We start from the raw sequence: 15190 nt of genomic DNA, 5'->3' as shown, positions 1-15190 counted from the left end.
CCGGACAAAAGATCTTGGGTTTTTGTTCTGAAGCATCGACACGTAGTGTGAGCATAGAGAACGACACACTGAATAACGGGGGATTGATTACTAATCCCTTTTATTCGTCAATTGCCTCTTCATGGAGGTCTTTAGTACAAAAGTAACACACAAGAATATTACCTCCTATCGAGGTCTTCCAGCTAAGAAAGCAGTAAAATGCTAAAAGATGTAAAAGTGATTAAGATCTACCACGCGGATAAAGATCCGGAGTAACAGCAACTCAAGAAACAAGAAACCCAGAGATCTCTCAAGCTAGCACCATCAAAGAAAGTGGGTCAGTACAGGTAATCGGAATAAACCTCCAGGGTGGTATCCCACAAATAAAGTGGAATACCAAGCAAGCCATCTTTGCAAGAGTCACGTGAGTCCTCACAAAAACTCAACAAAAAAAAGTAAGAGTAACAGGATGGAATCGGGAGAAAACAATGCCGAACACAAAACAGATTAGAGCAAACAGAAAAAAAAAACAAATGTTGTCGCGATCGCTGCTGCATCGCCTAGCGAAAGCTTCGCTGCGTGCTCGCCTAGCGAAGGTGCTAACGAGCGCCTGTGGGTTTTGGGTTCTTCATGGATAACAGTACGATCTCAGAAACCCTGAACCCTATGGCATCCATCTCAGAAACGAAACGGTTAAACATTCAAGGTATTGTTTACACATTCATGCATATCTAAACCCGGGGGCAAAACTGAACGATACCTCATACATTCAGAGCATTCAAATTGAAAGTAATGGAAATAAGGGCAAACCTGATTAGACAGACCGATAAAAAATCGAATGGCACGGATAGGTTTGCAAGGCAATGTTAGGGTTTACATGAGGCGGAGGTGAAAAAGTGTGTGAGTCAGGGTGAACTTCTCAGAGTTGTCTGGAGGTTGCTGCAGATTAGTTCGCCTCTCTCCTTCTTTCCCTCTTTCTACTCTTTCTGTCCAGGTTTTGTTTCAATGAAAACTCTAGTATTTATAACCTGATTTCCGTGGCTTAGTGGGCTCAAATGAGGGCAACTCAAGCCCATGACTTTCTGTTACTTTTCTCAAAACGCGTGGGCTTCGCCTAGCGAAGGATCTGCTCGCTCAGCGAGCATGACAGCTTAAACCTTCGCCTAGCGAAGGATTTGCTCGCTGAGCAAGCATGACAACTCAGGCCTTGTGATTGCTCAAGCTACAAACAAAAGATGTTAGTGACATATCTTTGTGCTTTTGGTTGGTAAACAAAATAAGAGAAGCAATGATGTACAATTCAAGCATGCTTGGTGATCTCAACCCAATCACAAGGAGTCCCACCCAAAGGCAAAGGGAACCAAGATGCTTATGATCCTTGAGGCTATGCAAATGCAATGTTATGATGCCATGGGGGATCTTAGGGCCAAAATTGGGGTCTTACAGTACCCTTATTTGTACTAACGCTGCACAACTACCCAAGGTTGTTATGCCAACAGCAACCCCAAACTTTAAATGAACATAGATTGGATAAGTCACATAAATATTCTGAACATGGTGGGGAAGTGTTTATGCTTTGGGTTAATATGATGTGGTTTTTAAAACAAACAAATGGATAATGGCTCAAATGGGGTTAACAATGGATAATAATAAACAGGATGGCTAGAAAGGCTCAGGGGTAAACACAAATAATGTGCCTCAGTGTGTGTAATAAAGCAATCAACATTCGAAAAGAACGTACGCAAGCTATGATTGATGTAAACATACCTGACTATTTCTTGTGATGAATGTTATGTTTAGTTTTTTCTGATCTCACCATGTTGGGCAAAGTTGACAAACTCCAAAGTACCTCTTGTGAGATGTAACTTCACTTTCAGTTATAATAAGCATTTTTCCATGTTAATAGAACTCAAGAAAATCATGTCCAATCACTCTCAGAAGTATTACCACATAGATAAACAGAGACGTCCGAGCATTTTTTATGAGGGAACCATGTTAACCACTATAGGGATTCATCATCACTTATTCGAACAAAAAAACAAAGACTGTATTAAATGAAATAAAACTCCATTAAAATTCAGGCCCAAAACGGGCAATTACAAATCAATTAAAAATAAAATAAAAGTACAAGCACTAGAAATAACAAATAACAAACTAAAATAAAATGAGAAATCAAAATACAAAATAAAAATAAAGGAAAATACAACTGAAATCTAAACGTCGTCATCACCATCCTTGTCCTGCATGTCAGCGTCAAAATCAATGAATGTGGATGCATCAGCCCCCTGATTCCCATGCACAAAAGTAAAGATATGGACATCAATCCTAGCTGATTGTGTGGAGTATGTTGTTGTTGCTGCTGATGACGAGGCGACTACTAATGAGGTGATTGCTAAAATGTACTTTGTTGCAACTGAGGTTGCTGATGACCTGGTCCTCCCATTGGATCGAAGTCTTTATACCAGGATACTGATAATGACCATAGTATGGGGTTGGTGGATCTCTTGAAAAGTGGTATCTAAACCTATGAGCAGTTGCCCAAGTGTCTACCCGGTGTGTTAAATAACGGCCAGATAATCCAAAGTGTGCATACATGTCCTGCATCATGTAGAAATTACTCATCCTATCAAATTGTGCATGTGAGTCATCCTCAGCTACAGTCAGAGTTTCTAGAGGTACTCCATGAGGTATGTATTGCCTCAGTGGGATGCTCGGACCTTCATCATCAGCTCGTGGTCGCCTAGTACCACTCGTTCTAGCACTCGGATCCACTCGCACCATAGTGTTCTCCTTCAACCAGAAAGGGTCCAAAGATCGAGTTGGCTTCACCATCTGCCTGCCGTCTAGGTTTTCTACCCCTGCCTTCTAACATAACAGCAACATCACAGTAGCATGCCCCAGTGATTTCTTCGGAGACTGGGTTATCTCATCCATATCTCCCGTAATAATTCGGCCTATGTTGATAGGCTGAAGCTTGAGAAGCAGGTATAGCTCAAGAGTTCTCTCAGCAATCAAATCAGAACCACTTTGGCTCGTATCTAGGGTGTGATGCATGAAGTATGCCCATTCCTTTGGGATGGGGTTCATATCTATAACAAGCATTTTAGACGGGTTGGGTTTTACCGTTGGTTGCCAATCTTTACCTGATTGAGCTAACATGTCTCGCATCTCCTTATATGGCCAACCGACTCGAGAAGAAGATTTCATCATGTGGAATCTGCAGTTGGATTCTCGAAACTTACATTTTAGTACTTTGTTAATATTCTTCTAGTCGAACTCAATTCATTTTTCCGCGAACCCAGGTTTCCAACTTAGTAACCGGAGTAGATTCATCATCAGGAGCTTTGTAGGCATTTGCATAGAACTCAAGAACCAATTCCTACATTACAGGCTTGATTTGATGATTGAGGTATGTCAGTTTGTGCTTTTTGATCACCTCAGGAACCTCTGGCAATTGGTATGGTTGCAGATTCCTAGCTCTCTCCTCAATTGTTTTGCGCTCGGATATGATCTTAAATCGTTCAGCATGTGTGGTAGATTTGAATCTCTGAGGATCATAAGATGAAGAAGACATGTTTTTAGCAGCAAAGGCTACCTGTAGAACAATCTAGAGAAGAAAAACATAGATAAAATGCAGAGAGAACAGGTGATACAAAAAATTTGCATAAGGGAAAAACAGAAAAATGATAGAAACGGTACAGAAAAATATATAAAGGATGCGCTATAAATGATACGCGTATAATATGTGTTATAGCAAGGGGCATACGCGTATCATAAGGCTCATACGTGGATGATACAAGGCTATTTTTCAGTGTAAAATGGTATATCACATATGATACGCGTAAATGCCAGTTTGATCATTGCAATACGCGTATCATACGCGTAAGAGCTATGCAGAAAACTAATACCAGATCTCGTATGGGCCACGTATATCTCCATGTTACGTGTATCATACGCATATAGTAATGTCATACGCGTAAGGCCTGGCTTTTCTGCATAAGCTATGCATATCAGCAGAGCCCAGCATGGTTTTGCAACCCCATACGCGTATGGATAAAACATGATTTTCAAAAAAAAATATGTTCTCCCTTTTTTTAATGTTCTGTCTATCTGCAATCCTTGCTTAGCTCTAACGCACATGACTCAAATAACAAAGATAAACATCAACTAAAGTATAATAAGTTGATACCTCCGCTTGGTTGCCTCCCAAGAAGCACTTTTTTAACGTTATTAGCTTGACGGTCCTACCTTATATCCTTGAAGTCGAACATCTTCTACCAAGCCAATTCCTTGTCCTTGGTAGTATGGTTTAAATCTCTGCCTGTTAGCCTTAAAAGTATCTCCATTATTTGGATTCTTCAATTTAATAGTTCCATGAGGGAACACTTTGTTAACAACAAACGGGCCAGACCATCTAGATTTCAACTTTCCAAGAAACAACTTTAAATTGGAATTAAACAGTAGAACCAACTGCGTTTCCCAAAATTCTTTTTTTGAATCAATTGATCATGCCATTTTTTTGTTTATTCTCTATAAATTTTGGCATTCTCATTATCTTGATTCTTAAATTCTTCTAACTCATGAAGTTGAAGAATTCGGGATTCTCCAACTTTTATTAAATCATAGTTCAAGAATTTAGAGGCCTAAAACGCTTTGTGCTATAACTCAAGTGGTAAATGGCAGACTTTAGCATAAACTAGCTTATAAGGAGACATACTTGTCGTATCTCAAAAAAAATGCGCACACAAAATAGATTCGCCACCAATGTTATTTATCCCAAGGGAGGGAAAGGAAACACTTAGCAAACCTACAAAAGTATGAATCTAATGGTCTCGCAACCAAGATATGGGTAAGGGAGTCGATTACGCAAGGGGAAGGTATTAGCACCCCTCACATTTGTATTACTCTGCAGTATCCACTCTTGTTTTTCTAATCAAAAGGGTGTGTAAACTTACATACTAAAAAGGAATGCATGCAAAAAGATTGAGTTATAAACAAAAATAAAGTTTTTTATGATTGCGCTCGCTTAGGTTTTGCAACCCAATGCCTACGTATCAATAAAGAATCAGAACATCATAGTTTTTCTCAAAAAAATTAGTTTGTTGATGCTTTTTATGGGTAACCACCCTTACTAAAAAATTTCATTAAAAAATCCAAGTGGCAAAAGAAGTTTTGATTGGTTGAGTATTTTTGTTGAAAGAATACATCAAATATCCACCCAAAGTAGGAGGTATATGAGTACTTCTTTCTTATTGTTGAAAGAGTTCAAGTAGTATTAGAATGTTTTTGGATTTTAATTAAGAAATGGTTTTTGTTTTAGATTGAATTTTAAAAAGAAATGGAAAATCTAAGGGAATTCTAAAGATAACCCTAATGTTGGCATGCAATAGTGGTTCTAAAGTCAGGATAAAAGGGAAACATCTACCTAAATTAGCATGCAAAGGTTGACCTATGATTAAGGATCAAGGGGACTACCAAATGTTGTCATGCTTGGTTAACAAACCTAAGGTCTACTTTATTTCAATGAACCAAAGAAATCCTATGGGGTACATGCTATACACACAAGTAAAAGTGATAAAGAAGAAGACAAATCCATATCAAGTCATGGAAGAAAACGAAAAGTAATCCATATCAATTCATGGAACAGTAGATAGCACAATGACAGATAAATAATCCAAATCAAGTTATGGAATAAAAGAACAAGCCATATCAATCCATATCAAGTCATGGAAGAACAAATAGAAGATAAACAATTCATATTAAGTCAAAAGTAGTCCATATCAAGTCATGAATCAAAGATAAAGTGAGAGCAATGGCAAAGTAATCTATATCAAGTCATGAAAGAAAGATTGAAGCAATCCATATCAAGTCATGGAAGGGAATAAAACTCTTGAAATTACCCAATCAAACTGGTCATGAAAAAGGGAAATAAAGCTCAAACAAGTTATGAATACAACTAAAACAAATGACAAGCTATCAAATCAAAAGGGGCAGCAACATCACATCCAAGTAAGCATAAGTACATGTTGTCTTACTTCTAAAGGTCATGCATATTTGGTTCAAGCATCAAAGTACACAATCATTATGTAAAGTTGTAAAGTGAGGCGAATACAAGTGTGCGGACAATTAGACATGGCAAAGGATATAGTAGATGAATGAGATCAAAACATAGAATCAACACATAAGGAAACTCAAGACATCACAAACACGTCATATCATAGCATACTCAATGGTTGAGACAAGTAGTGATCAAAATCAAACTAGTCATGCTCCTAAAGGCTAATGAACTTCAAGCAAGTATAAATGAAGTAGAATTATGGAAAAATGGAATCAAACCATAAGAGTCAGAAGTATGACATATTAAGCTCCTCATACAAGTCACTCAAGTATTATGAATGAAAGGCTCAGGCTATGCTCAAAGATAAGCCAAAAGATAGGCAAACAAACACACAAATTCAAATAGGCTTAAGCAAGAAGTAACAAACAAGAAGCATACACATGACATCAAGAGATGTATGACTTGTGCAATAAGTTAACTCAAGATGAGGTTCAAGAGTAACAAGAGAAGTCATTCAAACTTCACACACACATTAAAGTCAAGTAACTTGACAAACAAGTAAATATATTATCCTAGAAAAGGAATCCTTTATCAAATGCAATGGGATTAGAAAGTGTCAAGAGAGGTGCTTATAGGTCATGGGACAATATTAAAGTCCTCTTCAAAGCATAAATAACAACCTCCAAACTTCAAGAGGTATCAACAAACCAATAAACTCAAAGTTCAAGTATAACTAACAAGTCAAAAGGTGGACATAATCCAAGCAAGGAGTCCTTTGTCCAACCAAAGTAAAAGGGCAATGTAAAATGAAATTGAGACATAAAGAAATGAAATAAGAACAACATCAAAATACACAAGGATGGATCCCAAGCTTCTAAGAGCTTCACCATTCACCAAACTCAAAACTAGGTCAAGAAAAAGAAGAATGTAACTCCTAATGTGTCATCATGATGAATGGAAATGGAATACCATTCAAAGAATCATAAGAGTAAGGTATAAGGATACCAATACCAATGAAATCATAAGTGTAAAGGAAATAAATTCCATTGCACTCATAGTACTCAAATTGGAATGCACAAAACAAAATCCAACTATGGTCTCAAAAGCAAACAAGAAGTGTTCAAGACAAGCAAGCAAAGAAACATCAAATGGAGATGCCCAAAATGGTTCACATGGGTGAATTTAGGACTCCTAAATCATAATAATAAGGTCAAGAGATAATGGTAAAGAGGTCCCTAATGGTTACACAAGTGCATTCCAAAATAATCTACTAAATGCAAAATGTATCACAAAGAAACAAGCATGCTTTGAATAATTCAAGAAAAATAGTTAGGATCATAGAAAAATTATGAAAAACTATGCATAGTAAGATGAAGTCAGAATCTCAACGTTTCCTGAATATGTACTCAAAAATATGTGCAAAAGATGTTCAAACAATTAAATCATTTAGACTATGCACAAACAAGTAACCATACAAAGCAACCTTAAAAAACAGGTTCAAATACAATCCAAAACTAATAAATAAAACACTAAATGGAATCTCAAATGACATATATACATGTGTCTACATATATACAAAAATTTGGATCAAAATTAAAAAGGGAATACCAAGAATTAAAACCTAACATTTAAAACTAGGTCAATTAAACACATATAATTATAAAAGTCAAAACAATTAATAAAATAAATAAAAAATAAAAAATAAAAATATTGAAAATTAAATAATACTCAATAGGTCACTCATGAATTAATTGGGGATTTTTGGATAAGAGGGTGTATTTTTAATAAAAAAACAAAAGAAGTAATTATCAAATAATAAAAGAAAATGGCATGGGGATGCAGACGAGTAATTTAAATAAAAGACCAATCAATTGAAATAGGAAACTAAGTCAGAACAAGGAGGCGGGGAAAGCATAAGCACGCGCGGCCCAGTCCATAGATCCATCAGAAAAAGAAAATGAAATAAAAGTAGGATGTCACATTGTATCATGTATACACATAACATTAACCAGTCACTCCCTCACTTATGCACTAAAGGACAAAACATCTCCATGGCCAATTAAAACGCGCCAACCACTTATCTTTAACCTCAGCTCATGCACATTAGAACCCTAATCCCTATCCCAACATGCTTACTTCTACCTCAAATAACTTCCTCATCCCGCCTCCAAATCCAACAAATCTTGAACCAAAATTGTAGTACGTAATGAGTAGAACAACATGGTATCTTTGGTTTTCACAAATAAATGAAAGAAAATGGAGAAAGATAAGCAATAACATATGGGTTCGACATTCTTAAACATCATACATTCAAAACTGTAAACAAATATTTAAGCCTAGCTCCATGATCTACTCATCAGTAGACCTTTCAGATGCGTATGCATGAACTAAGCATGAAGAAGAGTAGAGTGAATAAACCTTACCTAGTGGAGAGTGTCCATTGCATCTTTGATTCTTTGAGGAAGGAGAAGGGCAGTATCAAGAGGAAGATGGTGAGCAAATGTGAGCAAATAAAATGCTCAAGAAGGAGCTTCAAATGGAGAGAAATGAATGAGAGTGGGTGATTGCGTCATGTCTCCTTTTTTCCTCTTTCCAACGTTCTCCCCCTGGTTTAGAGAATGAAAATGCATTTTATACCAACCCTAGGTGAGGGCAGAAATATCAGTATATATGGTAAAGTGATTATTCCAAATAGGGACAAAATGAGAGTGAGAGAAAGTGGAACTTGTATGCTGCGTTTTGGATGTCAATCATGGGTGTTTTGTATCGTTTTAGGGAGTTGAAAATGGAATGGGAATGCTCAGAATTCATGGCAGTTGGAGGTAGTGGAGAGAGAAGAAAAGGAAAAAGAGAACATTTCCCTTTTTATCCCAAATGGTGCATGGTGTGCATGCATGAAAAAGGCATGTTGTTTGGTCATAAAAGGCAAGGAAAAAGGTGTAGTGAACGTGTGAAATGGTCATGCTGTAAGAAAATGATAATAACATGCACAAAACCAATGACAATTATGGTAATGGAAATTAAGGATCAGTCGTGTTCAAGCCATTATAACTCCATGGTTCCTTGGCCAAATGGAATGAACTAGGGCTTTTTGGAAAGAGAGAAAGGAGAAGAACAAGTTTCATGCTGCATGAAAATTGAAACAAGGCCTTGAAATCCTTTAAAAATGGACATGAAAATAACTGCTTGAAACTGCATACCAATGTGCAAATTATAGGTCACTTTATGATCTTAAGGTCCCAACTTAACATGTCTATAACTTTCTCATTAAGCTACTAAATGAGAAAATTCTTGAAGAAAAAATGGAGAGGGGAATGTGATCTATAACTCTATGTTGAAGTCAAATCAAAATGAAGCTTGCAACTAAGTGAAAAATGGGCATGAAGTGGGTTGCTTTAAATGATCAAACACTTAGCAAAATTTCACTAAGTATAAAACCAAATCACCAACTTAAGGTCATAACTTTAGAGGATAATATCTTGAGTTGTGTCCAACCAGATTAAGTGTTCTTGGAACTATTGGAGAGAGGAAACTTGACACTACAATTTTCATGTTGAAAATATCTTGAGATGGAGTCTCTTAACATTCCTTAAAACTGCCATGAACATGCCTGGAAATTCTGACTTGAAACACTTATAAATTTTCGAAGTGTTAGATAATTGATGAATTTGAAATACCAAACTTCCAATGGCCATAACTTGAGCCATGATGCTCCAAATGTTTAAAACTTGGTATCTCCTTAAATCTTGGAGAAAGGAGAAAAATGTTAATGTTAAGGCCAATTTGGTTTGGAGTCTTGATCATAGAGAACATTGGCCATGAAGGTAGTTGCTCATTAACACCAAACTTGCCAAAAATAGCAAGTTTCCAAAACCCTAATTTCCAATTTAGGTAACTTTCCATAATTCTTGATTTTTGATGAATCTCTTAACTTTTTTTGATCAAATTTCAACCATAGACCATATTTAACTTGTGGAACCTAATTTTGGCCCAAAGAATCAAGAGTTGGCTTTTTAATCTGCTTAGTTGACTCTTTCCCCAATTAAATCAAACCATTGATCATCTGAGCAATTGAACTTCTTCTGAATAGAATTGATGGCCAATATTCTACACATTGACACTTAGGGACACATAGAATACCATGGAATTAAGTCTTGCTCCAAAAGTCATAAATAAACTGATTTTATCATAAACCCTATTTTCAGTCCAAAAGGATAAGAGATGAGTGCCCCACTTCACAACCTTGATTCCTCTGAGGAAAGTGGAGAAACTTTTGGAAAAAATGCCTTATATAATGATATGATGAAGATGAATCAAAAAGGTTCATGGGTATGCCACCCACTAAGATAATCAACACTTCTAGCTTACTTGCATTGATTGTCACTTCTCTTCTTTCTGCAACTTGAAGAAGGTCATAAGGGAGGTGCCTTGATCCCAAAATCATAGAAACAATGATATACATGAATGTATATGATGATAAAACATAAACCAATTAATGTTGAAAAAAGAGGGGAAATTTTGAGGTACAACAGCTGCCCCTATTCATGCTTCTTGCACTCGAGAGGTTGAGAAACCGACAACTTTCAACCGTTCAAGGTGGAAGAGGATTGAATACCAAAAAAACCCAAAAAATTGCACTCTAGAGAAAAGGCAAAGAGGATGGTATGAAGGTTTTGAAGTTTCACAGTGTATTCGAGCAAAATATCCCATCTCAATAACTACCAATATATACGGGCACGTCTGTGAACAAGATAAGTTGCACAAGGAAAGAACTAGATAACCAACAAAGATACTAGGGTAGAACTGGATACCAACAAAGATACCAGGATAGAACTGGATATGACAATCACAAAAACTACCAATCTAATCGGGCACGTCTATGAACTAAACATGGTGCGCCAGGAAAGAATTGGATCACCAACAAAGATACCAGGATGGAACTGGATTTGACAATCACAAAAACTACCAATCTAATCGGGCACGTCTATGAACTAAACATGTTGTGCCAAGAAAGAACTGGATCACCAACAAGATACCAGGATAAAACTGGATTTGACAATCATAAAGATTACCAATCTAATCGGGCACGTCTATGAATAAAAGATGTTATGCCAGGACAGAACTAGATCACCAACAAAGATACCAGGATAAAACTGGATTTGAAAATCACAAAGTCTACCAATCTAATCTGGTACGTCTGTGAACAAAATATGTTGCACCAAGAAAGAACTGGATCACCAACAAAGGTACTAGGATAGAACTGGATTTGACAATCACAAAGACTACCAATCTAATTGGTGTCATATCCTGATTTTGACCCTGAAATTTTTTCCCCATCAATCACTCGTTTGCATTCTTTCTTCATTCACCTTCCTATCCTTCATTCATGTTCATGTTTACTATGTCATATTCTTTTTTTTTACGTTTTTCACATTCCAAATTTACATTCATATTTTTCTTCATTCACATTGGAAAAAAATTCCATTCATATTCAAGAATTTCCACATACTCATTCGTAGTTCGATTACTTCGTTCATTCATTCAATCATAATCATCCATGTACATGGCATATGAATAACTTATAATCAAAAAAACATCTCATCACATGAATACATGAAGTTTCTAAGATGCAAAGAGAGATCCTTGTCTTGCTACAAGAAACACCAATTTTCATTCATTGCAAATCGTAGGTTATCCAAAAAATACATAATTTACAGATGAGCCTGGTCATCATTCAGCTGGGAATGTTCCAGAATCCAATCGTCGTTTAGGCAGTGAGTTTCTTGAGCGCTCCAATGAATTTCACAGTAAACTTGCTTATCACCATGACTACAGTGCCTGGACAACCTGCCATTTTAATCCTCACAAGCTGCAGCAGTGTCAAATGAATGCTTTTGAGAGCCACTTTTATCCTTATCCTGTCGAGAACCAGCTCCAGTGTGTTCCAATTAATATGTTATCTCAGGGTTACTCGCGGGAGCAATATCAAGAATTTCAGTATTTTGTGGTCATAAACTTTGAGGCAACCTGTGATAAGGATAAAAATCCCCATCCTCAAGAAATAATTGAGTGTCCATTTGTCATAGTGAGTAGTGTCACTGGTCAGTTAGAAGCATGTTTTCAAACTTATGTGAAGCCTACCTGCAATCAGCTTCTGAGTGACTTCTGCAAGGATCTGACCGATATCCAGCAAATTCAGGTAGACAGAGGTGTTACATTGAGTGAGGCTCTACTGAGGCATGACAAATGGCTCGAGAAAAAGGGAATAAAGAATGCCAACTTTGCTGTGGTTACATGGTCTAGCTGGGATTGTCGTGTGATGCTTGAATCTGAGTGTCGTTTCAAGAAAATACGAAAGCCATCTTATTTCAACCGCTGGATCAACTTGAGAATTCCTTTCAGGGAGGTATTTAATGATGTGAAGGGAAATCTTGGAGGAGTTCGAATAGGAATTGTAGCTAAGCCGTCTGCCGAATTAGTTGCCTGAATACTTGCAACTTGGTTTAGCGGAGCTGTTGCTATACCACTTGCACTCAGCTATCCAGAAGTAGAGCTCTTGTATGTGATGAATAATTCGGATGTGTCTGCAATACTAAGTACTGAAGATCATAGTGAGTCAATGCAAAACATTGCCAACAAAACATCTTCTCGGTTTTTTTCATATTCCGCCCATTTCTAATAAGTCCTCCGAGAAGAGCAACAACGGACATTCAAAAAATGGAGAAAATGATGCAGATAGAATTTTCCTGGAAGCATAAGGGAGTTGTTTATACACACAGAAGCATCCTTGCTCAGGTCCAAGCCTCGACAAAAGCATGGGAGTACACATCAACTGACCAGTTTTTGCATTGTCTACCATTACATCATGTCCATGGGCTTTTCAATGGTTTATTCGCCCCTCTCTACATCGGTTCCACAGTTGAGTTTTCTTCCGAAATTTAGTGTCAGTGGAATTTGGAAGAGATGGCGTGAGTCATATCCAACTGAAGGATATGAGGCTGGTGATGCTATAACTGTATTCACCGGAGTTCCAACTATGTACACTCGATTAATACAAGGTTATCATGCCATGGATCCAGAGCTGCGAGCCACTTCTGCATCTAGCACAAAGAACCTATGTCTAATGATGTGTGGGTCCTCTGCACTTCCTCAACCTGTTATGCAAGAATGGGAATCCACCACCGGGCATCGCTTATTGGAGCGATATGGCATGACTGAATTTGTCATTGGCGGGACTGTCTATCCTGGTTTGACCTTGACAGCAGGCACCTTGTCGTGGGTATTGAATTCCTTGAACGTACCTCTCTCGGTTGAAACTGTTTGTGTATTTACAGCACCTATATTCTCAGCCTTTGCCTCGTGGGCAACTTATCTATTAATGAAGGAGGTTAAGGGTTCCGGAGCTGGCTTGACAACAACACTTTTTTTGGCTATGGTCCCATCATATATATCTCGATTTGTGACGCAAAGCTGTTGAATAAGTTGGAACCAATAAGATCAAAACTAACATCCTTGCAAAATATAATTTACTTTTAAGACGATAGCCAAGAGGAACATGCTTTTTCTGAAGGTTTGAGCAACTATACAATTGCATCTTTCGGTGAAGTTGAGAAACTTGGGAAAGAAAGTCTTGTCGAACCAAGCTTGCCTTCCAAGAATGTTGTTGTAGTTGTCATGTATACAAGTGGCAGTACAGGTCTGCAAAAGGGTGTCATGATTACGCACGGGAATATTGTAGCCACTACAGCAGCTGTTATGACAGTGATTCCAAATCTGGGTAGTAAGGACGTGTGCTTGGCATACTTGCCCCTTGCTCATGTTTTTGAAATGGCAGCAGAGTCTGTTATGCTGGCTGCAGATGTTGCAATTGGGTATGACACTCCTATGACTTTGACCGACACATCTAATAAAATCAAGAAAGGAACCAAGGGAGATGCACTTTTTAAATCCCGCACATGCGGCAAACAACAGGAGATCCGCCAAAAGTACATCCCGAACCATGAGATGTACACTTAGCCAAAATTCCTTCCCATGAGCATCCACTACTATGACACAAGCCGTAAACTGCTATTTTCGATAGTTTCATGCAAGTGCTTTATTTGTATTTACCAAAGACTTGGAATCCACTTTGGTCACCAGATAACCATCATAAAGGAAAGTTTTGTTAATACTCACTACATACGTCAAACGCGGCTCGCAATAAATGAGTACATTGTGACTGCAGAGCTTCATGCAGAATCAGCAGAAAGCAATTACACAGGGTCTTGGGATTGTGCAGCTGATAGTTGTATAACACATTCACATTTTGGAATGAACGTTTCAGAATGGGTGAACTGCTTCCATTGTGGTCTTTGAGTCCATACATTTGAGGTATACTTATTTCTTTCACAATATAAATGCCAATGCCCTTAGGACAATGAAGGTTATATTTCCTGAGAGCTTCTTTGACAAGCTTTTGAATCTTGTGGAGAGAAATCATCAACTTGCGTGTGATCTAGAGGCTGAGGGTCGTGGCAAGTTCAACGACATCCATCGCTTTCTTTCAGCTCCACCCTGTGTTTTATGACAGATCTACAAATGCCAACACTCCAAACGTTCCTGGTAGCACTGGTGGAAAGCCTTTTCATGTAAAGGATGTAAATGTTGCTAGCAGTCTGTCGACGGATAATGACATTTTTGATATCCTACCACAAGCTAAGAAACGCAAGTATTTTATGAAGAATTTGGACAAGACATTTGATTCTAGGGCTTTGCATGACACTTTTTCTACTGTTGGACACATCCTGTTTTGCGAAATGGCTACTGTTGGTTCTGGCCAGTCTAAAGGTTTTAGCTTTGCCCAACTTGAGAATGCCGAACCTGCAAAGAATGCAAATTGATAGGTTAAACGGAATGTTGATCGATGATAAACAGTTACACAATCTCACGTCAATGCCAGTTTAATTTCTGAACCGACCATGGTGCTTAGAGACCTCAGAGAAACTCAATGCGGTGCGATATCATCCTGCAATAACAGTTCATTTTCAAACCACCAAACATGTTAAATCCTATAATATAAGAAGGAAGAAAATAACATGGGAATCTCAATCAAACCATCAGGTTATCGGGATTTGCAAGATTATTTTAGAAGATGTTCGTGCTTTAATCCAAACT

General features: G+C 37.6%; 1 pseudogene; it reads left to right on the top strand.

Moving 5' to 3' along the window:
• The first annotated feature begins 8789 nt into the window (after positions 1-8789).
• LOC127104040 (uncharacterized) lies at positions 8790-13137 on the top strand (annotated as a pseudogene).
• The last annotated feature ends 2053 nt before the right edge of the window (positions 13138-15190 follow it).

This window comes from Lathyrus oleraceus, chromosome 7 (assembly GCF_024323335.1).
Source record: "Lathyrus oleraceus cultivar Zhongwan6 chromosome 7, CAAS_Psat_ZW6_1.0, whole genome shotgun sequence".
Lineage (NCBI taxonomy): Eukaryota > Viridiplantae > Streptophyta > Magnoliopsida > Fabales > Fabaceae > Lathyrus > Lathyrus oleraceus.
This window is presented reverse-complemented; position numbering and strand designations above follow the sequence as displayed.